Genomic DNA, 27,738 nt, shown 5'->3' with positions numbered 1-27,738 from the left:
CCTGCAAGTGAGGGAATGTTCAAAACCAAAAATGCTACAGCTACAGCAGCAGTCCCTCCCATAAAATATAAAGTTTTAGATATTTTACACATAGTTGCAGGCTTTTCATAAAAGAAATTACAGGAAAAAGAGTTTTGCTCAAGGGAACAAAATAGTTGGAACTGAGCCCTTCAGAACTGATTTGATGTGCTTGTAAACAAGAATATTTTGCTTAGTTTTTAGGCCAAAAAAAGCCAATGGTATTTAAATAAAGCACCGAATAGAAAGTGCTATGGCTCTTATTCCCTTCAAAATATAACTACAGGCCAAGTCCCCCTGGAAGACAATAATCTTTTTCACTGGACAGTTTTGATTAATAAATGGTGCTTTTCCTTCAATCTAATTAAGGAGAGTAGAAAAACATTTGCCTTCTTGTAAGAAAAAGGATTGTTCTACCATCTCTTTTATGAGATGCAATGGAACAGAAACGTCTCATAGCTGTTTCATGATTATAATTTCTACTCCCACTTATTATTAATTTCAAAAGAAACATCCATATTCATCCATTGTTTCACCAGCTCTTTTTTCAGAGATCTTCATTCACTGGACTTCAATCCTGCCTCTACTCAATCTCCCTCAGAAGTGGATGGACGTTGCAACTTCATATGTGTCAATTATGGTTCAACTATTATAGAGAGAACTGGAAAAGCAAGAGTGAGAAAACTCTTGGTTTGAGATAAAGACAGTTTGATAAGTAAAAAAACACAACAAACAGAAATCTCAACCTCTGCAAAAAAACCCAACATAACAAAGGGGAAAAAAAAGTGAGGAAAAAAAAGCCCTTGAATTTCTCACTATCACCCACCTGATGCCTGGCCAGTCCCCAAGCAGTGACAGCCCTGGCATACTTCCTCTCCCCCAAGTTTTTATGACTGAGCTTGATACCATAATGTACCGGGTATCCCTTTGGACAGCTGGGGTCAACTATCCTGATTATGTCCCTTCCCAGCTTCTGTCACTGCCTCCTCACCAGTGGGGTGGAATGAGGAGTAGAAAGGCCTTGGCTCTGTTTAAGGACCACTCAGCAGAAACTAAAACATTAATGTGTTATCAAGACTGTTTTCAACAAAAACCCAAAACACAGCCACCTACAAGCCATTATGAAGAAAATTAATTCTACCCTACACAAAACCAACACGATATTTTGAAAAATCCCACCTGCTAGATCCAAGTAGAATACTATCAAATGAATTTAAGAAGTTTACTTATTTGTTTATTTATTTATCTGTTATCATCTATTTTGGCTGAATGTCCAGTGTCCACCGAGAGTTTGCTCAACCCCTTCCCCACAGAGAGAGAAGGAGGAGGGAAGGGGGGAAAGGAAAAAAAACTTGCAAAACCGAGGCTGCTGAGAAAGGCGTTTTTATATTTACACAGAGAAGAAAAAGAGAACTATAAGCACTATACACACAGGGCAAACTAACAGTAAAGACTACTTCCCCAGAAAATGTGTTTTCATCCTCCAAAACCAGCCGTCTATCCCATGCAATTGTCCTGGAAGAGAAGAAGGGAGTTGTTTCCTTCTGGTCTCTTTATATCTGAGCTGACATAACATGGCGTGGAATAGCTTATTGGTAAAATATACATCAGATGACCTATCTTAGTTCCATTTCCCTCCCAGGGAGGGTTACAAACCCACTACATTATCTTGCAATGTGTCCAGTTAGATGACTGTTATTTTACCTTCTCTCACTTCTCCCCATATAGCAGGTGTGGCCCTCTCTTTCAGAACCCTTTTCCACATGTTGCTTCTGTCCAGTGTGAACAGTTTCAATAGTAATCTGAACTTTGTGTAGAAACTCAGGGCAAGCAGGATCTGGCTGATGTAAAATCAGAATGCTTAAACATTTGTGTGTAACTTACCAAGAGTGTCTCACACACAGAGAACTGTATCCTCTCTATAAAGGCATTATTGTTGTCACTTATTTTGACCAATGTTAGAAACGTTATTTTCCTTTCTTTTTCATCCTCATTGTCTCACGTCCTCTGTATTTTCCAGATTTTCAGGCCCACCTTCTGAAATGATAACATTAGCAATTTTGATATCTTGATATCCGTCTTCATATTTTCCTCACAAAAAACTCAGTATATGAATTGCAGTTTACCCTAGCAGACCTTCCCACCTTTGCAACACATTGCCATTTACATGAGTAAGAGCAGCAGTTAAGATAATCCACCAATTTGCTGTCTACAGCAGCAGCGTGCAGTGTAAAGCTGCGGGGAAACACAATTCTACAGGCCAGAACAAAACAATGGCCAGCACAGCATTTAAAATAAGTTCTGTATTAATAGACTAAGATACAATTTTAAAACTCTAAAAAAAAAAAAAAAAATAGAAAGCAAAACAAAAATCCCCCCACTTTTAGAGATAGAGTGTAACATCATTGTTTAATTACTGAGACTAACTTCTAATCGCGAGACTGACCATCTGTTGCTCTGTTGTATCTGATGTATCTGTCTCAAAAGCAACGTGTTTTCTTTATTATTATTTCTTTATTATTCTGTTGACACAATGACGAAGAACAAATACATGATGTTTTATTTCTAATTTAGCAGTACTTGCACAAAAAATAATGTATACCTTTCAAGAGAGTATGTCCAAAACTTTTGTTATTCCTCTTTCAGAAAAAATATATTTGCTGTACCTAAAAAAATAAAATCTTTACAAAATACGTGGCTTCTATTCCTTTACTTTAAGAGAAATAAACTGAATTTGGTAATATATTAGAAAACACAAAAAAAATTGCCATTTAGAACTAATTTTACTCTGTATTTTTAAACAGTTACTTATGACCTCTGCTAATCAAACTCCCTCTTTCTCTTTAGGAATATAATTACCTTCCTCCCTTTTGTCATGATGTTTTCTACTAGAGAATCTTTGTACACTTTATCCTAATCCTTCTATATAAGTACTGCAAAGAAGGAAGCTCTTGATTTATCTGGTTTAGGGAGGTTCATCTTCTGGGTGCAGTCTCTAATCCAACTGGTTCACACAATTCCAAGTTAAATGAACCTTCCCTTAAAAGAAGGAAAAGCATATGCACTCCTGTGTGGAGGAATGGAAACCACGTGAGTAAAGCCTCTTGGCTTTCCTTTTGCATGACAAACATTGGGCATGAAATACAACCATGTTTAACATGGAAGGAGCTGAAATAAACCTGTTTGCTTGCTATGAAATAACACAAGCATATTCCCAACCCTGAAATCATCTAACACTGTGGAAGGTAGGTACAATTGATCTGCTGTAATATGTTATATGATTATTCTTCATTATTTTTCTTTTATCTTCATTTCTTTTTTGTTGTTGTTGTTTGTTTTTTTTTTCACTTTTCACTATATAGGAATAACTGTAGAAATACTACAGCATATTCAATAACAGCTCCCTCTGAGAGGGAAAGGTAATAGGCAATACCCAAGTTTCTCACAGGCAGTACTTGTCCGAGGAAGGCTTTCACTGTAAATTGCAAGAATACACCATAGAAGTAATTTTAATCAAAGGCTTTTAGCAGTATGCACAAAGACATAAAGGTTTGTCAGTAAACAAAAACCTATTAAAGTGATTTGTAGTTAAGGCCCACGGATTGTTATATTTTTAGTTCACACAGGTAATGAGAATAAATAGAAATCTTTGTTATGTATTTTTAATATATTTCTAGGAGATATATATCTAAAAATATATAAATAGAAACACACACACACACACATATATCTATAAAATCTTTTTTATATCCTTTCAGGATATAAAATGAATTGAGTATAACAGTCAGACTTTGTCCCTTGCGCTGACATTTTTAAGAATTTTGTCTGTACAGAATAAGATCCGTTCAGATATGAGTAAAATATTTAAAGGCTCAAGCCATCTTCTATCCAAGTGGAGCTATGACAAATGTCATCTCCAGTAAGTCACTCCATAATGCTTGAGGTCTAAGATATGCCTGATATACATCATGTTGATTTGGTAGCTATCACTAATTTCCCACTTCCAGCAAGCCTATATCCAAACATTCTGCTATTGCCGAGGGTGTTTGTTTTCACAACACATCAGATTTCAGTCATTTAATGGATGCCTCTTACTATTCCTATTTATTGTTCTATATATTGATGTTTCTCAAATTACATGATATAAAACCAGTTTGTTGTACACTTAGAACTTATACAGATGTCTATTAAGTCAAAGAAAAAAAACCAAACTCAAACCTTTAAAATTTATAGTTGACTTGTGTTAAATTCAGATAAAATCTACCAACACAGAAGAGAAATTTTGGGGTTCCTTAACATTGCAGTGGTGAGCTTCTAGCAACTGACAGGCATCAAGACAATCCACAATCCAAGTGCCAACAAAGAGTGGCTTGGGAAATTATATGTGTTAGCTGTGTAGGGTGTTTCAATCTAGGAGAGGCAAGGATGGAATTAAACTGTTATTCAGTCAAAATTAACTGATTTTTTTCTTTAAATTAATAACCCTGCAGACCAAACTGAAAACTACAGAAGCACAGCGTTATGTGACACCTATAAGACATAAATGGAAATAGAAGCTGGTTGAATTGAAGCCTTGTTTCAATTAAAATCTCAGTACTATATATAACTAAATGCTGGCGGGTGGTTGTCTGCAGTGGGCTCAGTAAGTTTGATATAACTGCACTGAAATATCCCTTCGGTAATATGAACCTTAATAGACTGGAAGTATATTTCCCATTATAATGAAGCCAGTGACCTCTGTTGTTTCAAGATATATGGTGTGCTTGAGTAATTGATTGAGTAATGATGGTGATAGCTAACTTTAACAAGCAGAAACCTTCTCATTAAGCTACTCAGAACAGTTCTGCAGCTATAACAGAGAAACTTATAAGACATCAAGACAAGCTGGTGATCACAGGCCTTTGTAGCCTGTGGATATGCCTCCTCTTTCTACCTGCTCTTTTTTCCACAGAAGCACAGTTCTGTATTTTCCAAGCTGGCAGGGAATTGGTTGTATGGAAAACTTTTCTCTGTTATTAGCAATGATAAATGTTGCATTACAGAATGACCTACACCTTCACCTCAGATGGAGTTGAACCCTTATACTGACTCTTTGTCTAGGGTAACTCCCACCTGGAAAAGCTTAGTGCCTAGAAGGACAAAATATGGGTTTTGGCATAAGCTGAGGTGAAACAGCTTGACTGGAGAGAGATGGCAGTTTGGTAGCAGTGCCAGGGCAAGAAATCAGTCAGTGAGTGCTGCTCAACAGGCATTAGGCTCACTGTCTGCAGGAATTTAGACCTTCCACACTGACAGAATGGCTGAGAAGTCACTCTTTCTTTTTTTATATATAAATAATATAAATATGTATTTAACTATTTTTTGACTAAACAAGAGTTCAGAAAACATATCTGTTGCTATAACTTTTGAATTAAATAAATCTGTTTCTAGATTCCTGGAAGGACACTATAAGTGCAGTTTCTTCCAGGGTCCATTTCTCTAAACTGCAAAACCTGCATTTCAGTTTTGCTCAGCTTTCTGATCTCACCTGCAGATGAATTGTCCCCTGAAAAAAACCTGAAAATTCTTTATGTTTAGAGACTTGTTTTACCACAGAAGAACTACAGCAGTGAGCACTTCTTTCTTACTAGTAAGTTTATACCTGAAACCCAAATATTTCTAGCAGTATTGAATTCTGCCTATGACTAGTCTCAGAAGCCTACTATCTCACCTGCTTGCTGTTTGCTATGTGTATATTGTATGTGGTACATTTGCATGTGTGTTTGACTCCGACTGGTTCAAAAACATTAAAGTTCTCATGGTTGTAGTAACATATTTTTCTCCCCAAAGAAATTAATTTGAGCTATAAATCTACTGACATTGAACTCAGGTGATACTGAGGTCTTGTTCAAGTTGGAACATTTGTTCATTGTTCCAATAAAATCAATCTTCTTTCAATATTCATTTAAAAATAGTTAACAGTAGAAGTGTCAATATATCATATAGACAGCATAAAGGCTATATAGTCTCTCTATGTTCTATATATTTTAGAATGCTTCATTGCTTACCAAAGAAAAAGATAGAAAAATAGTCCTCTGTTAGGAGAGAAACACAGTTCTTTTACTGTGACTTTTTTTCCTTTATGTATAAGATATTAGAAAATATTCAGCCCAGTGTAAAGAACTATTTTTATTGCTTCATGGATATCTTAGGCTCAAGTAATCTCATTTCAAAAATTATAATTTATGCTGTTTGGTGTTTCGTTGGTCTTTTTAGGTAATGTAAATTGAGGAGGTTTGCTGAATTTTGCTTTGTATAATAATGGTGATACCTTTTATTAATTTATTTTGCCATTGTATGAGTTATGAATGCAGTCAGACACAGCTTTACAGTATAAATAGGCTGTCTGGGAATAAAGTTTAAACTACTGCTCTGGGTTGCTTTGCAAATTCTGATGACAGTTTTACTACAAGGAGAATTCTGTGGAAAAGAAAAAAACCCAGACCCTAATACCATGCTGACAAAAATCGAACAATTAAACTGTTGTCTCCCTGAAGGTGGCACCATAGTAACTCTGCATTTCTCAATGGATAAAGAGATCAAACCCATATCCCTGTCAACTGCTACTCTGTTCTTTCCCACCTTGATAGTCTTCTAGATTCCAATGTATACTTGTGCATTACTGTATATATAATATTTATAATATTGTATAATTATAATTTTAATGTAATGCATTATTCCATAAAATTATGGAATAATTTTGGAATAATCAATATAAATATAGTTTTGATTTTTGTACCGGGAGTAACCAGACAACAGAAGGATCTGTCATTATGACTGGGTCTACAGTGGCAGAAGGTATGTCCTAGAGTGGCAGCCTCATGGGAACAGAGTGGATATTTTAGTTTAGCTTCTCATCATTCAGTGCAGTACTTGGCTGCAAGGTGAATCCTGACTACAAGTTGGTGTTTTCTGCCAATAGGCAGCTGCCTCTACTCAAGTACTTGAGCATATACCTGGAAATATCCCAAAAATATGTGTCTGCATCGAAGTCCAACTGAAATTATTCAAGGTTCAATATTTAGTTTTATGTCCACGTTTCTTCTTGTGGATTCTAGAATTACCAGAGTAATTTTCTTGGGAATTCCCAAGGTTTCTGGAGGAAAATTATTGCATTGGTTGCAAAAACTGTAGATGAACTATAAAAAAAAATCTCCAAAATCAAACCAATGTAAGTCTCTGTCTAATTATTTTTTCCTTAACAGAAAATGAAAGTACCCCCTTAGATACGATTGATTGAAACCTTCTGCGTAATAGAAGATGGTCATATCACTTCATTTTCTTTCAGACTCCTTCATGTTTGCCTATTTTGATTAGGTTTAACAGCTAAAGTATTTCACTAAGTTTGTATTTAAATGTCTTGTATTTAACTATTTTTTTCTCTTCTAAAAATGTTTTACCTTGATGGATTCCATTTCTCCACTTCTCAGCCTGGCTGGAAATTATAATTTGGTTGTTTCTCTTATCTTGAGAGAGGTGGTTTTAAGGTTACCTCTTCCCCATTTGGTTTTCTTGATACCATGTTTGAAACTTGTTATTTTGTCTCTAGGTGTTGCAGCATAATTGCATCACAGAATCACAGAAACCACAGAATAGTTTGTGTTGGAAGGAACCTTTAAAGGTCATCGAGTTCCAACCCTGCAGTGAGCAGGGACACCTTCAACCACATAGGCTTCTCAGAGCTCCATTCAATCTGGCCTTGAATGTTTCCTTATCCACCGCCTCTTTGGGAAAGGTTTCACCACCATAGTGTTCATTGTAAAAAAGTTGCTACCTTATATCTATAGCTTGAATCAGCTGTCTTTTAGTTTGAAACCATTAACCCTCGTCCTACTAAAAATTCTGTTCCCAGCTTTCTTATAAGTTCCCTTTTTGGTAATGAAAGGCCACCATAAGGGATACTGAGCAAGTTTGCAGATGACAAAAAACCGGGAGGAGCTGTTGGCTCCCTCAAAGGCAGGGAGCTCCACAGAGAGACCTTGACAAATTAGGGTGCTGGACAGTAACCAACTGCATGAAGTTCAACGAGGGAAAGTGCTGGATCCTGCACCTGGGATGGGGCAACCGCAGCTGTACAGACAGAGTGGGGAATGAGATGCTGAAAAGCAGTGCTATGGAAAGAGACCTGGGGGTCCTGGTTGATGGTAGGTTGAATGTGAGTCAGCAGTGCCCTGGCAGCCAGGAGGGCCAACCCTGTCCTGGGGGCATCAGGCAAAGCATCACCAGTTGGTTGAGGGAGGGGATTGTCCCACTCTGCTCTGCACTGGGGCAGCCTCACCTTGAATATTGTGTGCAGTTTTGGGTGTCACAATATAAGAAAGATATTAAGCTGCTAGAGGGCGTCCAAAGGAGGGCAATGAAGATGGTGAAGGGCCTTGAGGGGAAGCTGTGTGAGGAGCAGCTGAGGTCACTTGGTCTGTTCAGCCTGGAGAAGAGGAGACTGAGGGGAGACCTCATTGCAGTTACAACTTCCTCACAAGGGGAGGAGGAGGGGCAGGCACTGATCTCTTCTCTGTGGTGACCAGTAACAGGACCCAAGGGAATGGCCTGAAGTTGTGTCAGGGGAGGTTTAGGTTGGATATTAGAAAGAGGTTCTTTACCCAGAAGGGTGGTTGGGCACTGGAACAGGCTCCCCAGGGAAGTGGTCACAGCACCAAGCCTGACAGAGTTCAAGAAGCATTTGGGTGATACTCACTCACATGGTGTGACTCTTGGGGATTATCCTGTGGAGGACTAAGGTCTGAACTTTAATGATCCTTGTGAGTCCATTCCGACTCGGCATATTTTGTGGTTCTGTGACTCCATGATAATAATCAAGTCCCCTCCTGTTCTACTTCTGACCAGAAATGTAGTGGACTGATGAGGAGAGATTATACACAGTGAACTAGGTTCCCTCCTTAATTTTCTACTGAAGCTGCATGCAAAGACCATCAAGACCCCAAACTGTGTGAATAATTAATTTTCTCATCTGCAGAACAGCAGAGTTTCATAGTCAGTCAAATAAAAAGGCATTACTATCTCTCTGGAAATGTTTTGGTTAACAAGTTTCTTACAATCTAAAGCTTTAACTCCAAGCTCCCTAGATTTATATCTTGATCAGTTGTTGGATGTGGTATTCCTGCTGCTATTGCACTATAGTCAAGACTTGGGGGTGATGGTTACACCATACAGAGAATCCTGTGTGCAGAACCTCAAAATGTCTTATCTATTGCATTTAAGAGTGGAGCATAAGTAAAGAATGATTCCTGAAATAAGGGATGGCTAAGGGCAAAGATATTACTTGTCAGTTTTGGTCTTTGAATACAAATTATCTTCTGTCCATGATAGCTGAGGTCTGGATTTGGAAGACCAGAATTTCTGCTGTAGTCCTCGCCATTGTGCTCCAAGTCTGTCTGTCAGGAACAACTCAGAAGACAAATGAACCATCTGCTGATAGTCCTTGCAGCTGTGCTCATCATCAGATTTGTGTAAGAGTTCAAAAAAAATAAGACATGATGCTTTGAGTCAGAAAATGGAGTAACATGGCAACGAAAGCTCTGACAGTCTTTCAAAATGCGACTGGTAATAATCCAGGAGCCCTGGACACAGCTAAAAAATTCATGACCTCATAACAGAGTTTGTGAATGAATCTGTGAGTGTTCTTTTGCTTACCAGTGTCAAAACTCAACAGTGTTATCCATTCAAAAAATGAATAACACCAAAGATGGATGAAAAATCCCTAAATATCTGGCTCTTGCCTTATAGAAGAAGAGAAGAATATGAATAGGTATGACAAGATGGGTTAGAAGGAATTACTGAGACACAGTAAAGCAATGGCTTAGACTCAGAATACTTCTATTGGAAGTATATATATACTTCTATTCACCAAATATTTTTGGTGAAATATTTAAATTTACAAGGGGATAGAAGAGAACATTCTCAAACGAATTCCTTTGCTACGAATCGTCAGGAACAATGCAGATATCCAGCTCTTGTTTATTCTCTTTCCCAGCTTCTATAAGGTACTAAGCAATTTAATCTTCTGAATTTAATAGCGGATATTCCATCTTCTCAACATTGGTGAGAATTTCTATTCTTGCTATACTATTTCAGAAACTATTTCAGAATACGCTATTCTATACTATAGAGTACATACTATTTCAGAAACTCTAAGGAATTATATCTGCTTTATTAATTACCTAGCCTTTCAGTTATTAAGGTATTTAAATTTTCAAGTGACTTTTTGCTTAGGCTCCCCATTGCAGTCCCTAGCTTTTAGAAATTGATAATAATCTTATTTTACACTTTTTCCAAGGAATATAGCAAGTTCAAGAAACACACTGCTCTGGCCAACTCTGTTCCTTTATCTGACCTAAGAGTGCCCCTTGGAGGGATTGTCAGAGTGTTGTCAGCAATCAAACTGTTAAATTTTATATTACAATAAACAAGATGCAAAGTAAAGACACAGTGGAGTCATTCACAGTGTAACAGAAAACTGCATCATAAAACTTATGTATATTGCAGCAGTTGCAATGTCTTCTAGTCTTCATCCACTGTTCAATCCTGGTGTAACTCTCAAAACTTCCTGTGAAATAAAAACACATATATATTTGAACATGTGGATAGAATTAATTGCATACTAAGTTTCAGAGAAGGTGTTGATTCCTTCCATTAATGATCTTACACTTTTTCCATGTTCAGTTGTTTCTCTGCCTCTTTGTAAGTGCAAAAAGAAGAAAATGAAAAATGAGAATCTGACTTCTGAAATTCTTACTGTAATGAAAAAAAGTAACTTGAAATAAATTCATGTAAATGACATGGTTGATAAGAAGAAGGTAAACATTATCATAGTGGGACAATAGTAGTAGAATGTGTATGAGTTTATAAAGTTTATAATCTTTAGAAAGATACAAAAATGCATAAATAATAATAATAATAATAAAAACAAACAAAGGTTAAAGTGAGTTTCTAAATGCTTAAAAGACTACAGTACATGTGTTTTCCTTGTCCTAAGTGCTCCCAGAATCTTGGGTAATATAAAGTACTCTTTAGGCCAAAAAGTAATTGTCACCAAATATATTTTGAGCTCCTACAAATATTAAAAGAGTTGAAAAATAATAACTGATATAATCTTTAATGAGTGTGTCTTAAAGAGTATTTCATGGTTGTTGGAAGTTAAATGTGTCTACTGTTTCTGATAATTTTATATAATAGTATACAAAACCTCCCTTAGCTTTTCAAATCTAAAGTACTGTGTCTCCTATGAAAACCCATTATGAACAGAAGATTTAAATTGTGGAACAATTTTAAATTGTGAAAAACAGTGGCTTATATGTCACAAAACAAGGATATCTTCCTTAACATGTGACTCAAAGGCTGATATCTGTATCTGTGTAATTTTTTACTACCAGGGTTACAAATGAAAATGCATAATTTCCACCTTAGGCTTTTGACTCTGTGTTACAGACTAAACACAAAAAAAATATTCTAAATCTGACAATCATAATTCCCTGTTTAAAGAAAATGTTAAGGAAAGGAACTAAATCGCTATTTTAAGCACAGTCATAGAATCATAGAATAGATTAGGTTGGAAAAGACCTCCAAGATCATCAAGTCCAGCCCCTTGATCCAACTCCAATTACTATATCATGGCACTAAGGGCCACGTCCAATCTCTTTTTAAAAACCTCCAGGGATGGTGAATCTACCACCTCTCTGGGTAGGCCGTTCCAATGCCTGATAACCCTCTCTGTAAAGAATTTCTTCCTAACATCCAACCTAAACCTCCCCTGGCAGAGCTTGAGCCCATGTCCCCTTGTCCTATTGTTGGTTGCCTGGGAGAAGAGACCAACCCCGCCTGGATATAACCTCCCTTCAGGTAGTTGTAGAGAGTGATGAGGTCGCCTCTAAGCCTTCTCTTCTCCAGACTAAACAACCCCAGCTCCCTCAGCCTCTCCTCATAGGACTTGTGCTCCAGTCCCTTCACCAGCCTCATTGCTCTTCTCTGGACCCGCTCCAGCACCTCAATATCCTTCCTGAACTGAGGGGCCCAGAACTGGACACAGCACTCCAGGGGTGGCCTCACCAATGTAGAGTACAGGGAAAGGATCACTTCCCTGCTCCTGCTGGCCACGCTGTGCCTGATGCAGGCCAGGATGCCATTAACCTTCTTGGCCACCTGGGCACACTGCTGGCTCATGTTCAGCCTCCTGTCAATCAGCACCCCCAGGTCTCTTTCTGCCTGGCTGCTCTCCAGCCACTCTGTGCCCAGCCTGTAGCGCTGCAGGGGGTTGTTGTGGTCAAAGTGCAGGACCTGGCACTTGGCTTTGTTGAACCTCATCCTGTTGGAATCAGCCCATCTCTCCAGTCTATCCAGATCCCTCTGCAGAGCCCTCCTGCCTTCCAGCAGGTCGACACTCCCCCCCAACTTGGTGTCATCTGCAAATTTGCTGATGATGGACTCAATCCCCTCATCTAAATCATCGATAAAGATGTTAAAAAGGACTGGACCCAGCACTGACCCCTGGGGAACACCACTGGTGACCGGCCGCCAGCTGGATGCAGCTCCATTCACCAGCACTCTCTGGGCCCAGCCCTCCAGCCAGTTCCTAACCCAGCACAGAGTGCCCCTGTCCAAGCCATGGGCTGCCAGTTTTTCCAGGAGTGTGCTGTGGGAGACGGTGTCAAAGGCTTTGCTGAAGTCCACATAGACGCATCCACAGCCTTCCCCTCATCCACCAGGTGGGTCACTTGATTGTAAAAGGAGATCAGGTTGGTCAAACAGGATCTGCCCCTCCTAGACCCATGTTGGCTGGGTCTGATCCCTTGTCCATCCTGTAGCTGCTGTGTGATTTCACACAGGATAATCTGCTCCATAACTCTGCCAGGCACCGAGGTCAGGCTGACAGGCCTGTAGTTACCCGGGTCAGCCTTGCAGTTCTTTTTATGGATTGGGGCTATATTTGCCAACTTCCAGTCATATGGGACCTCCCTAGTGAGCCAGGATTGTTGGAAGATGATGGAGAGCAGCTTGGCAAGCTCTTCTGCCAGCTCCCTCTTTACCCTAGGATGGATCCCGTCTGGTCCCATAGACTTGTGAGAATCCAGATGACTCAGTAAGTCACGAACTATTTCCTCCTGGAATACAAGGGGACTATTTGGTTTCCTATCTCTGTCTACCAGCTTCAGAGGCCAGTTGCCTTGAGGGCCACCTGTCCTACTGGTAAAAACTGAGGCAAAGTAGGTGTTAAGTACTTCAGCCTTCTCCTCATCTCTATTAACTATGTTTCCCTCCAAGTCCCTCAAAGAATGAAGGTTTTCTTTGCCCCTCCTTTTGTTATTAATGTATTTATAGAAGGACTTTTTGTTATCCCTAACAGAAGTGGCTAATTTAACTTCAAATTGCGCTTTTGTATCCCTGATCTTCTTTCTGCATGATCTAGCTGTCTTCCTGAATTCTTCGTAAGTAGCCAGCCCTTTCTTCCACAGTCGGTAAACTCTCTTTTTATCCCTGATTTCCTTCAGAATCTCCCTGTTTAACCAAGCCGGCCGTCTTCCCCGCCGGCTTGCCTTTCGGCACACTGGTATAGCCTGTTCCTGTGCACTCAAAACTTCCTGCTTGAAGCACATCCATCCCTCCTGGACCCCCTTGTTTTCAAGGGTTGTTTCCCAGGGTATGCTCTGGACTAGACTTCTGAATAGGTCAAAATCTGCCCTCCGTAAGTCCAGCGTAGAGGTTTTATTGTTGTTTCTCCTTGAATCTCTGAGTATTGAAAATTCTATTATTTCATGGTCACTATTTCCCAGGCGGCCTTCAACCACTACATCTCCCATCAGCCCTTCTCTGCTTGTAAACAGCAGGTCTAGTGGGGCCTTACCCCTGGTAGGTTCATTTACCAGTTGACAAAGGAAATTGTCCTCTATATGCTCCAGGAAATTCCTAGACTGCCTCTTCTCTGCAGTATTGAGCTCCCAGCAGATATCCAGCAGGTTAAAGTCACCCACAAGGGCTGACAATTTCGAGACATCCGCCAGCTGCTTGAAGAATATTTCATCCCCTTCATCATCCTGGTAGGGCGGTCTGTAACAGACACCTATGATGATGCTGGCCTTGTTGGTCTTCCCCCTGATTCTGGTCCATAGGCACTCAACTTTATCGTTGCTGATCTCAAGTTCAACAGAGCCAAGAGACTCTCTAACATATAAAGCCACCCCTCCACCTCTCCTACCCTGCCTGTCCTTTCTGAAGAGCTTGTAGCCATCCATGGCAACACTCCAGTCGTGTGAGTCATCCCACCACGTTTCTGTGATGGCGACTACATCATAGCCTTCCTGCTGCACAATGGCTTCCAGCTCCTCTTGTTTGTTGCCCATACTGCGTGCATTAGTGTACATGCACTTCAGGTGGGATGTTGATTTAATTCTTGACTCAGGCTTTCGATCCTTAGGCTGATCACTGGAGAGCCCGGTTTCAACCCCTTCCCCCTTCGAACCTAGTTTAAAGCCTTGCTAACTTATGGGCTACAGTCCTCTTCTTCCTAGAAAGATGAATCCCATCTGATTTTAAGAAACTGGGTACCATGGAGTTTGCCCCATGGTCAAAGAAACCAAAATTTTGATGGTGGCACCAATCCTTTAGCCATCTGTTGAGGAGTTGGGCTTTTTTACTCCACTCTTTATTTAACTCCTCATCCATCCCAGATAGTACAGGAACTGAGGCAAATATCACCTGTGCTCCTGTCCCCTGAACTGACCGACCCAGTGCTTTGAAGTCTTTTTTAATTATCCTGGCACTTCTTCGATGAATGTCCTCACTGCCAGCCTGGACTACCACCAGTCTTTGAAGTGAGAGTTGAATTCATAAATGTTATTGTTTGATTTCTGTTAATGAAGTGGGGATGCACAGTAGAAAAATTTTGAATACGTAACTAAAAAAAAATTGTATTTTGTTTAGCTGTAAACAAGCATTCTTTAGCTCTGATGAAGAAAGCTGAGACATTACTCAATTAATCTATCAGCAGAGAATGGGAAATTTCACATGACTGCACAGAGGATGACCGTTTCATATTTTCTTGTTCTGTCAAGAACTTTTTCATCTCACATGGGAACAAAGGCTGCTTTTAAGTCATTTCCATCCTCTGGCTGTGGTGCCAGACAGCACAGGAGTAGTCTCACCTTCACATTTATTTTTGTTTTGTATAAAAATGATATTTCATCCAAAATAGTGTCAAAGCAGACAAAAGAAAAGTTCTGGCTTTGCTTCTTTTTCAGGCAGGTCTTTGATAAATAGTCCAGATTTGTGAGCACAGTATCTTGCTGAAAAACTGTCTTTTTGCCAAGCACCTCCAGCATTTTTTAAACTTCAAATGGCTTTTTATAATTATGCCTGTCTTTAAGTACATGCATGTATTTAGGTACATAGATAGCTGGGTAGATTACAGTTCACTGGGAAGCCAATTTTTCTGGCAAAATTTGATATTTCAAAATGCTGGACAACTCACAAAATTTCTTGATGGCTAACAATTATGTTAATTTTTTTAATAGGATATTAAATACACTAAAAAACAATCCATAGCCTTGGATCATAATAGCTGAGAACAGTTTTGTGTAATTTCAAGAGTCAAAATAGAATCTCAAACATAAACCAGAAATATTGCAGTAGTTTGTAACTACTTTCCTTGTGTTTTCTTATGTATCCTGAGGACTCTGTTATTTGAATATTTAGAGAAGTTTCTTATCTGAGCTTTGATTTTTTTTCCGAGTTCCACAATTAAAAGTTGTGTTGGTGATGCAAGCAAAAACATGAACATAAATAAGAAATACTGAACATGTAACATTTCGCAGGTGTTCTTGTGTGTTTTCCCTGTGTGTTTCATTTTTATTTCTCTCTTTAATTAGCTATGGTTACTTAAGCTCTCTGAGCATTTCAATATTTTGCCCTTGGGCTTCAGCGGGCTCATTCTGTATAAGAAAGGCCATGTTTGGATCACCATTGTGCCAGAATATTTTTCTGTGCCTCAGCAACCCAAGCTATTCTGAACTTCGATGTAATAAAACAAGACATGCACCCTGAGTATTCCATGGCACAGGATATCTTATGTAAATATACTCATATCCTCATGTAGATGGTCTCTGATTTAAATAAGAAGTTAGTGGGGGAAGAAAAAGCCTCCTCAAATTCCAATTGTTTTGTTTGGGAGCTTAGAAAAAATCATCTTCCTTGACATTGTGTCCATGTTAGTTTAAGAAGGATGGCTTCTCTAGTAGCTCAGCACAGCATCAGAGTATCCTTTAATGTATAACGACACTGGATGCATGCAGACTTCACTACGGATTTTTGAAAAGTAGGATTTTTGAAAAGCCAACTCCCTTGTATATTTTTAGTATGGAGCAACAAAAACACAAATCTGAATTGGAAGTGACTCACAAGGACCATTGAGTCTAATTCTTAGCCCTGCAATAACAGCCCCAGGAGTCACACCATGTGCCTAAGTGCGTTGTCCAAACTCTTAAGACTCTGTCAGGCTTGGTGCTGTGACCAGTACTCTGGGGAGCCTGTTGCAGTGCTCAGCCACCTGCCGGGTGAAAAACCTTTTTCTAATAAGCTCAGAAGGGTTTCATAGTAGTCCATATTAGATATTGCTCATTACAGAATTTAATACATCACTTTGGATGCATACCTTTATTACAATCTCTGCAACAACAGCTGTTGACAAACATCCATCCATACTTCCCTTGATAATATATTTTATAGGAGGACATACCGTATTTTCAGAGTTGTCCGTGAGGACCCGCTCCATCAAACTGCACAAACGTGTTTAATGGTAAGTCTAAAATATTCCCGCCATTTCTCACATTCTTAGCACAAACTGATGAAGGTTTTTGCTTAGCCTGGATAGAAGATTATCAGTTATTAACCTTCTCACTGCACTGAGTTAACAGTTAACAGTTAACAACAGCCTTAATAACTTCCCTAGTTCTGTCTTTCAAAGATTGTCCAAACATTAGCGTGGTTTTATTTTTTTTTCCAGCCAAATGACTACAGTAGAATGAGGACTCTGTTGTTACCGAAGTACTTTTTCTGCATTAAAAACATTCAAAATGTATAATTTAGCAGTGTATGAATAAGTATTACAAGTGTAAAAAAAATCCTGTATTTTTTTGCCTAAAATTTCTCCATAACCTTCTGTATCAAAATCCTCCAACACTTTAATGGTTTATATGTGTGTGGGCAGGTGGGATTTGTTTGTTTGGTTGTGTGTTATTGATCTTTTTTTTTTTCTTGACAATGTCTAGGGAAAGAAGATTATAAATTATTCTGGATTTTGGTTGTTCACCATAATGTAAACTAACCCTGGCTCAAAATAGCAGCCCACATTAGATATTTAGATAGAAGAAAGGTTTAGACTGAAAGCAAAAAGATTTCAGTAGCAGTCTGGGGTGTTCAAACAAGAAGAAAAACAACAAAACAAAAATTTGTAGATATTAATAATTCCTAAATCCAATGGAAGGCCAGCGAAGGAGTTATCAGACTTTTTTAGATAAGAAAATCAGTCTCTGTATAACAACGGGGCTATTTGAAAAGTTATTTCTAACCTCTGTGTTGTGGAGGATTTTCTCAAGGATATCAAAGAATACCCACTGAGTTGCAGCCTGATTAAAAGCAGAAAATCTGGAGAAGCTGTCATGAAGAAGTCAACAAGCAAAAGACCTTCGACAATCCAGGCAGACGTGGGAAGTGTGAGTAGAAAAACGTAGGTGATGGTTGACTTTAGGAAGAAGGCTTTTCTTGTAGATGGTAAAAGAAAATAATTCCAAAAAGTAGACATCCACTCAGACTAATATGCTCACACTTTTTTCATACCAGTAATACAGAAATCATGTTAAAATTTTTACATTTATGTCTTTCAGCTAAAAACTTTACCAAAAAAGGCAGGTATTGAAATCACATATTCAGAGAGTACCTTCTAATATACAGTAATCACATTTTGAGAACTAATACTGTTCCAAAAGTACAATATAAAGTAGATGTTTCACATTGGGATTTAATTCAGAATCAGTTTCCCTATGGCAATATAAGTTTGTCATAAACCACAATCATACCTGAGACAACAAGGAAATACTCAGGAACAAAATTTGATAGAGCATGTCTACAAAGTGTTGCAATCATAAAAATGATTGCATATCTGCAGTAATATAAACAAGGACATGAAGCATCCTGTTATTAGGAAAGATTCTGCAGGACCATCCAGTAAGAAACAATCATCTGTACATAAGTTTGTGTCTGTGTAACTGTTTTCTTCAAATTCTTCCTGCCTAGATGACTGTTTCTTTCTACTTAAGTGACAATCAAAATGCATGACTAATTCAGAAGTCTGAAACTGTGTTGTGACTTTGACATAATAGCAGACTTCACTGAGACTGTTTGCCACTGGTGAGAGCACAAATTGCTGCAAAACTGCCCTGGATTCCTTAGTGTATAAAGTCCACACAGTCAGTGGACACACCACTCTCCTGCCCCTCTGTCAAGCAGCGAGATAGTGTGGGCTGAGCAGTTGTCCTGAAGGTCATTACACCTCCCACAGATCACTACAATTCATTCTTCCCTTTATTCTATACAAATTCCATAAATTATAAATGATGTCGCAGTAAATGGGCTGCATGAATAATAATTCTTTCAATTATTTTGATTCAGTTAGTTTCTTTCCATGTCAGACTTGTCTGTGTGCTAATATAGTAATATCAATGTGCTAGTACCAGTAAAACTAAGCAGGAGTTTGAAGTCAAATTTTATTAACTTTATGGATTTTTGATCCATATCCATGAAACACTGCATTTTTTTCACCTTATTAAGTAACAGAATAAAAAAAGATTTTCAGTATCATTTCACTGGTAGTCGATTTTTAAAAGTCAGAAGTATTAGACACCAAAGCATCCAAAATCTTTGTCTTCTTTGGAGATGGAGACCTATGCAATCTGAAAAGCCCAGGCGTGAGGCATTATATGTACAAATAAAATTTTTATTTCTCTGGGCAAATTCATCTATGAAACGGTTACCTAGATTATACAGCAAACCCCAAAACATTTTTATTAATGGTGCTGTAAGTTTCATTCTTCTGAATTCAACTATCCAAAACCAGTGTACAATGTATCAAATTTCTCCTTTAAAAATTTCTAGGTACATGAAGAACCAGTGAGGTTCTTGTGTTTGTCATATTTCCCATTACATTTTCTGGATTTACAGCAGGAATAAGTGTTTGCTGAATAATAAGTGCTGTAGTATTTATCAGAAAGTGTATTAACAGATACGGGTTTTTAATTAATGAATAAAAGATCCTGAATTTATTTTCTTTTCATATGGGACATGAGGAGGGAGAAGGAAAGATGACTTTTCATATGTCTCAAGAACTCAGTTACACACTTTGTAAAAGAAAATTTATTGCTCAGAATAGATGGATTATTACTATAATAATAAGAAAGCAGGAGATTGCAGATGAGATTTTATGAGTGGAGAGAAGTATATTTTACCTACAAAATTTTTTGTTTTGCAGGCACAAAAGAGAAGAGACTTGAAGAGACTTGTTACAGTTTTGGCAGCATATCATGTCAGAAACCACCAGCTCCTGGGCCATGCACTTTAAGTCTCAGCAATCATTGCTGTGCTTGATGCTGCTGTCACAACCTATTCTAGGTAAGACAGCTTTTTACCTTCATGAACAAACTGTGAGCTATGTGAAAGGAATGAAGCTTGTGAAGAAAATACTTAGATTTTTTCTTCTTTTTTTTTTTTTTTTTTTTTATTTTCCCCCCCTCCATGACAGTATGTATGACAGTAATCTGCTGTCACTACAACCTCACTAGTCCTAACCCTGGCACTCTGGGGACAACAGCCTCCATGTACACCCTCCATATTCTTAGGTTGTATTACAACATCTGTATCAGCTATGTTAGAGAGGCTTGTTTCCTGAAAGGAGATTAGAAGTAACAAACCTGAAGTTTTGTGAGCATATTGTACTTTGAACAAAATGAGTTTTTTAAATGGTTAAAAAACCACAGACTCTAGAGGATAAGTAGAAACTAATAAAGTCTAGACCAAAAAAAAAAAAAAAAAAGGAGAGGGCAAAAAAAATCTACCATTTCAATAGCAAAAACTGTTCCCACTCCAGCTGCTGAGGTAACCTAAATTTAAAATACAAGCCTAAATGCAATTATGTTAAAAAGAATTAATAAGGTTTCTAATTTTTTCTTGCTCAGTAAATTTACAAAAGATTGAAAGTTCTGAGTTTTCCATCCCTAATTGATTGTAGTTTTGCATAAACTGATTGGAATCTTAAAAATTATAATATTTGTGTATACCCTGAATAGAAAAATGTTGTGTAAATAAGTCAGAATATTTTAATTTCACCTCTCTATTGCTTTTGTTTCCAACGAAACAGAGCACAACAAATCATAAAAATCTTCTCTGACTTTTGTTGGCACTGGTTATCATAGGATCACAACTCATGGGAGTGGGATATTACTTCACTGTTTCTCCTTGTATACACCAAATGGCAAAAGGTATGAAACCTTCACATTGCCAAGACCAACGAGCATGATTACAGGGAGAAACTGTATCATCGGCTCATAATTAAAACTGCAAAAGAAAGAGGGGAGTACTAGTGGTGGGTGACTTCTGAAAGGCACGGAGACACTTGTGTTGGCCTGATATACATTCAAGGGAAGTTTGTATCTTGTCAGGAACCAAGAACCAGTTTGCTGTAAAGAGACTACCACAACTAGTTAAAAGCACAGACTACTATCCTCTGTATGTTTTCCATGTGGGTACAAACGCAAGGAAAAGTTTTGGCAGATCACCAGGACTTCAGAGCCCTGGAGTTCCAAGTGAAGGGATAGATACCCGAGTGATTTTCCGCTCTGTGTTGCCTTTCAAGAACCAGGGTACAGTCAGAAGTTGATGTATCATGTAGATCAGTATCTGGCTTTGTGGCTGATGTTGTTCAAGCCTCTGATTTCTATGATCAAGGGATGTTCTTTGAAGCATACAGCCTATTGGGAGAGATGGGACCCATTAATCTAGAAGAGGCACGAGAATCTCCACTAGCAAATTGGCTGAGTGAATTGTGTTTTAAACTAAGAGACTGGGGTGTATAGTCCACGGCTGTGACACCTGTAAGTCCAGAAGCAATAGGGTGGTTGAACAAACCTACCACAGTATTTAAGAATGCTCTCCAACCCTTTCCAAAGGCAGTAACCCTATATCCAACCTCCTGTATACCAAGACGTATAGTCTGAGCAATGCATAGCAAGAACTGGAGCCCTGTGCCCAGGCTGATGGTTCTGATGTCATATGAAACACAGAAACATGGTGGGAAAAATCGCATGACTGGAAGTTCATGATGGATGGCTACAAACTCTTTTGATAGGATAAGAAGGGAACAAGAGGAGTTGAAGTCACCATTTACTTCAAAGAGAAATTTGATTGTGTAGAGGTAAGCTATGGACATCACAAAAGTTCTTTAGATCAAGACTGTAGTGATTGTCACCTTGGGGGAATCTTATGTTAGATGTCTGTTACTAACCTCTCAATCAGGATGACAAGGCCAATGAAACCTTACTTCATCTGCGCAAGGAAGTCTTGGATCGACAGAACCTCCTTCTTGTGACTAATTTGAGTTACTTTGACATTTGTTGTTAAAAACACATGGCAATCACAATCCATTAGATTAATGGAATTCACTGAGGACTGCTTTCTGATACAGATGCTGGACATGCTGATTAGGAAAACGTGTTACTGGATTTACTGCTCATAAACCGAGCGGACTTACTTGACAACGTAACTACAAATGGTAGCCCTGGGTACAGCAACCACAACATTGGGGATTTCAAGATCCTTCTGAGCACACTGAAGAGCAGTATTAGAGCAAAGACTCTGGCTTTTAGAAGAGACAGCTTCAGTATACTAAGAGACCAACTGTGAAGGAGTCCATGGAAAGCAACCACGGAAGGCAAAGTAGTTTGTGCATGCTGAGAGTTATTCAAGAGCAGCCTCCTGAACACACAAAGGGCAGCTGTGAAGAGTTTGAAGGTTCTCTCTTCACAAGGAACCAAGAAGACAAGGGGAAATGGGTGTACATTGCACTGGGAGAGGTTTCATCTCAAAGAAATTTTTTACAGTAAGGTCAGTCATTCAATGGAACAACCTCCCCAAAAGACATGATAAACTCTCCATTGCAGGAGGTTTTCAAGATATGATTGGACAGAAATAGATAGATAGAGAGATAGAGAGATAATCTCATCCAAGTTCGCTTTCCCACAGAATGTTGGACTAGATAATCTTTTAAGGTCACTTCCAAACTGGGTATGTTCTATGTTTCTATCTAACTACATCCCATCCCTCTATTTTCAAGGGAGAGAAATGTGGTCCCCCAGGGATCAGTGTTGGGCCCAGTTCTGTTTAATATCTTTATTGATGATTTAGATGAGGGGATTGAGTCTACCACCAGCAAATTTGCAGATGACAGCAAGCTGGGGGGGAGTGTCGATCACCTGGAAGGCAGGAGGGTTCTCAGAGGGACCTGGACAAGTTGGAGAGTTGGGCTGATTCCAATGGGATGAGATTCAACAAGGCCAAGTGCCAGGTCCTGCACTTTGGCCACAACAACCCCCTGCAGTGCTACAGGCTGGGGACAGAGTGGCTGGAGAGCAGCCAGGCAGAAAGGGACCTGGGAGTCTGCATTGACAGGAAGCTGAACATGAGCCAGCAGTGTGCCCAGGTGGCCAAGAAGGTCAATGGCATCCTGGCCTGGATCAGGAACAGTGTGGCCAACAGGTCCAGGGAAGTGATTCTTCCCCTGTACTCAGCACTGGTGAGGTCACCCCTGGAGTGCTGTGTCCAGTTCTGGGCCCCTCAGTTCAGGAAGGACATTGAGGGGCTGGAGCAGGTCCAGAGAAGAGCAACAAGGCTGGTGAAGGGACTCGAGCACAAGTCCTATGAGGGGAGGCTGAGGGAGCTGGGGCTGTTTAGCCTGGAGACAAGGAGGCTCAGGGGAGACCACATCACTCTCTACAGCTACCTGACAGGAGGTTGTAGCCAGGTGGGGGTTGGTGTTTTCTCCCAGGCAACGATCAGTAAGACAAGAGGGCACGGCCTTAAGCTCTGTCAAGGGAGGTTTAGCTTAGATATTAGGAAGAAACTTTACAGAAAGGGTAATCAGGCATTAGAATGAGCTGTCCAGGAAAGTGGTGGATTCTCTGTTCCTGGAGATTTTTAAGATTAGATTGGATGTGCCATGGTCTGATAACCACAGAGGTGTTGGATCAAAGTTTGGATTTGATGATCTCAGAGGTCCCTTCCAACTCGACTGATTCTATGATTCTATGATTCTATGATTTTCTGTTGTTTTCCAGGGTATGTTCAAAAGTGTATAAAAAGAATTATTCCAACATACAGACCTCTATTTTTTATATCTTCAAATAAAATACCAATTTACTGTGTACAATTAGTTAGCAATTCTGATCTACTAGACTAAATGTACTTTGTATTTTATTTAAGTCTGATTGGAATATTTTCTTGGAATCTGAGCATCTGAGAAAGTGAAAACAATGACTGTAAACAAGTATAATTTGTTTATTTAGCTCTCTAATAAGGTTGCCTAAGTCTTGGAGTCAGTTAAATAGAAATTTAGTAGAATCAATATGGAAGAATCAATACAAGAATCGACAGTAATAGAGCCCCTCCTCATTCGTTTAGAGAGTGATTTTGAGAGGTGGAAACATCTGTGTTAGTCTCAGTGATTAAACTTCTGAAGACTTTAATATAATAGAATTTAGCACTTATTTTTATATCTGTTCCTTCATCAGCTGAAAGAGGCACAAATCAAAATAATCAGACTTATCTCAGCATATTCAATAATGCTTTCCCCATCCAACAGGGGAAAATTCTTCTTCACTGGGGAATGGGATAATCTATACTTATGTCTTGCACCTATAAATCATTACTTAGCTAATCTAAACACACCTATTCCTGTCTAGTAAGCAGTGCAAAGGGCTTTTAGGCATACATTTCTCACTAACTACTAAGGACTCTAATAATTTTTTCTTCTATTCAAGATACCTTTGCTCAAGATCCACCTATACATTTCTGAATATATGTGAACATAACAATTCCTCATACACTGAAACATTTACAAAATCATCTAGTAAAAAAGAAATATGCAACAAATAAATAGTAGTAAAAAATTTCCCTTGGAAAATAAAATGTTATATGCACATGAAACTGCTGTGAATATTATTACAATTAGCATTTTCCTGTAAATGTGGTAACCCATGGAAGTTAATTGGAAATTATGCATATTCACCTTTATAAATATTTAAAGAAAGAATATGGAAATGTTTCACTGTTTTTGAAAAATGGATTTTTATATCTAATAACGACAAATGCATACTGCAGTAGCTTCAGTACTAGTATAACTCTTATATTTAGTACTTTCATAGTAGTTTACTGGATTTTTGACTGTGGTCCCTTGTAAGACATGAGAAATTTTAGATTTCAGGCACACCTATATCAAAACAGCGATATAAGATACTCTCCATCCATTTCTTTGTAAGTTCAATTATTATTTTTATGTTCAGACTTAATCATTAGTGTTATAAATCAAAACACTCTGAATTTTGAAAATGAATGACCTGAAAGATGGAAAGCAGTACCATATATCTTGCTTTTGAAGATTACCATGCAGTCTTTAAACACACAGTCCAGTTATCATTGGCCCTTTTTCCCTTTAGTGTATCCAGGCTGCTCTGCTTTAAGAATATAAATCAGAATTGGTGACTCCAGGAGGATATTACCTATATGCTTCAGGTTTACTTGTTGAATAACCCACAGTTTATGAATGAATGTGGCAAACACTTCTTCAATCTAGTGGGAGAAACAAAGAGAAAGAATGATGCTTCAGATGAAGCAGCTGAGCAATTTTTGGTGGCAGTTCTGCTACAGGGTTTCTGCAGGAGCCTTGACAAATGATTAAAACTAGGCTTTGCAGCATAAATCACAAGCAGTTTGTTCCGCTCCAGGAGATGATTTGTAGAAGTGTTTACTAGGCAAAGCCACAAAGTGGCTAAAAATATAAGTAACCTGAAAAATCAGAGCACAGATCTTCACAAGATGGAAGGTATACTAAACCGTACTGAGCTTTGTGCAGTTGAGGAGACCACTACTAACATTTGACATACACACCCCAGCAGTTTGGATATATATCTACTGGTCAGTGTTCTATGCATTTTTATTTAGGAAGGCAAACGCACTTTTTTTCATCCTGAAATTAAAGGTAGGTGCTCAACAGCTATCAGGAGACTAACAGACCAGTCGAAGCAGAATAATTTTCAAAGCCTTTGTTCAGGGAGTTAAAGTGGTGGAAGCTGAAAATACCCACCAAATTCTTACTGGTATCAGTCAAAATTATACAGAGTTCCATACTTCTATCTGCATTCCCTCAAAGTGCAAGTGACTGCAAATAAGGACTAACATTTTTAGGGTTAAATATGGATTTCCCATCATCAGGCTTACAGATGGAAGTATTGAGCAAGGTTTCATGCCTGGACGCACCTAAACAGCAGCTTTACCTTATCTAAAATCTACTAATGAATTCATTCTAAATTACATGAAGTGTGATATCCCCTTGTAAAGGCAGCAGTACACATCTTTAACATCTCAGAACAGCCAGCTTTCTATACCTGAGTACTATGTTGTGTATTTATTTAAAACATTAAAAGAAAATACTGGTTCTGTGAGGATACTTTAGTCTAATTTAAACAGAATTAAAACATACTGTCCCTGTACTGTCCCCTTGAGAGGACAGTCATTGTATAACGTCACAATATCTCTGATTTCAATCACCTCCCCAGCCCAACCCTATATCTTTTCACCAAGCTCATTTTTCTCATTGCTCTGTGTGGGAGAAACATTGACTTCTCATTTCTGCTAGACCAATCCAATTTTGACCAATTCAATTTTAACCTCTCTTTGCATTCAACTTCAGTTAAACCAAGGGGTTCAACTGTGCCATAACTCATGCATGACAAGCCCTCATCTAACTGCATTAGTTCCAGTCATTTGTAATTTGGACATCACTCTTGATCCTTTCTGACATTTCATACACAGCAGCCAGCAGGGAGATGGGAATGCCATTTCACTGTTCTTGCTCAGATTCTAGCTGACAGAGTTTATAGTCAATGCTGCTTCAACACCATGGAGTTCATCCCACTGTGATGAAACATGTTATTTCTAAACTCACCAAAGCTGTACATTGCAGTAACTAACAACAGTCCCTTTGGAAAAAAAAAATTAAAAAAGACAGAAAATAAGCTCTCAAGCGTGCCCCCTTAATAAATGAGAAAACTAAGCTCTGAAATGTAACCATAAGATAAATACTTAGTATGGAAAATCAGATTTAAAAAAAAAAATAAAAAATGGAGGGGAATTCAAAAAACGTGGTGTTATCTCATACATGTCTAAGTCTTGAAAAGAACATGTTCTGATTGTTTACTACACCTTAAAAGTAGTTAAGTATCCACTAGATGCTTCATTTTTTTACACGCAGACAACCTATGATATTCACTCATCTATAAATGTCACGCTGCAAAGCAATCATGAGGCTTATCTGATGAATGCTAATGACTTTATTATTGAAAAAATTGTAAATCTGTATGCCATCAATTTAGGTAAGGTAACTTAATCTGCAACTAATTTATCAATTAAGACAGTTGGAAATCATATAAGTTGAAAATCTCACATTGTAAATATATGCTGCAATCATAATGAACAATTAGTAAATGATAGTGTTTGATTAGGGTGATTAAAATCAATCTATAGTCATAGAACAAAAGTTTAATTGAGAATGAAGGTAGTTGAATAAGACAGAATAATCATCACACAGCTAGAAAGGTTTGCCAGCTATCTTGAACATATTCTGTACCAAAAAGCATGCAGTCATCAGTAAACGTGCAGCAGTTCTCATCTGTGAATTTCTTAATTCTAAGAGTAAAGTGCACATTGAAAACATTGAAGGTAAATACTAAAAGCTATCCAGGTGTAGCTTGTTAATTCAGTTTACACAAAATTAGAGTATGAGTGGGAGCAAATTACTTTTGTACATGGTTATGCATGTAGCTTATACAGACACATGGTAGAGAAACTGAAAATCAACCTTTTTCAAGCAGACCAGGCGAATGACACAGTCTAAAATGGAAGGTATTTTACGTATTGTATTGTCTCAGTATTTAGCTGTTTTTGTTCTTTCTTACCAAGGGAAATATATATCAATCTTCTTCCCCCATTAAAACTTATCTTCCTTATTACTAGCTGCGTTTAGTAAGGAAGTTCAATAATTATGAAATCTATTATTTCATTCATTATGTCATTCAAAATAGCACATTCAATGGGTTATAAAGGATGAAGGAATAAAACAATCTGATGGTGACAAAAAGAAAAACATGTAGGCAGTACTTAGACTATAAATATTGTAATCTCTAACAAATCTGCTCATTTTGTTTCAATGAAATCCATTTTGACATCTTAAAACTCGGCCATGAAAATAATAAGAATTGTACCACCATCTTTGACCTTGAGGTGTGCAAGTCTCTCACTTTCCCACCTTTCCCAAGATAGAAAGAATGACACTGTTCTGCTGCCTGCTCAGTGAAACAC

At 38.4% G+C, this 27,738-nt stretch overlaps 1 long non-coding RNA gene across 1 annotated transcript; it reads right to left on the bottom strand.

Moving 5' to 3' along the window:
* Window positions 1–10,509: 10,509 nt before the first annotated feature.
* Window positions 10,510–14,011, bottom strand: LOC135407373 (uncharacterized). Its single transcript, XR_010426846.1, has 2 exons — window positions 13,932–14,011; window positions 10,510–10,621 (listed from the first exon to the last, which is right to left on the bottom strand). It is a non-coding gene; the product is annotated as an uncharacterized LOC135407373 (long non-coding RNA).
* Between the last annotated feature and the right edge of the window lie 13,727 nt (window positions 14,012–27,738).

This window comes from Pseudopipra pipra, chromosome Z, assembly GCF_036250125.1.
Source record: "Pseudopipra pipra isolate bDixPip1 chromosome Z, bDixPip1.hap1, whole genome shotgun sequence".
Taxonomy (NCBI): domain Eukaryota; kingdom Metazoa; phylum Chordata; class Aves; order Passeriformes; family Pipridae; genus Pseudopipra; species Pseudopipra pipra.
Note: the sequence above shows the minus strand (reverse complement) of the source record. Positions and strands in the feature narration are given on the sequence as shown.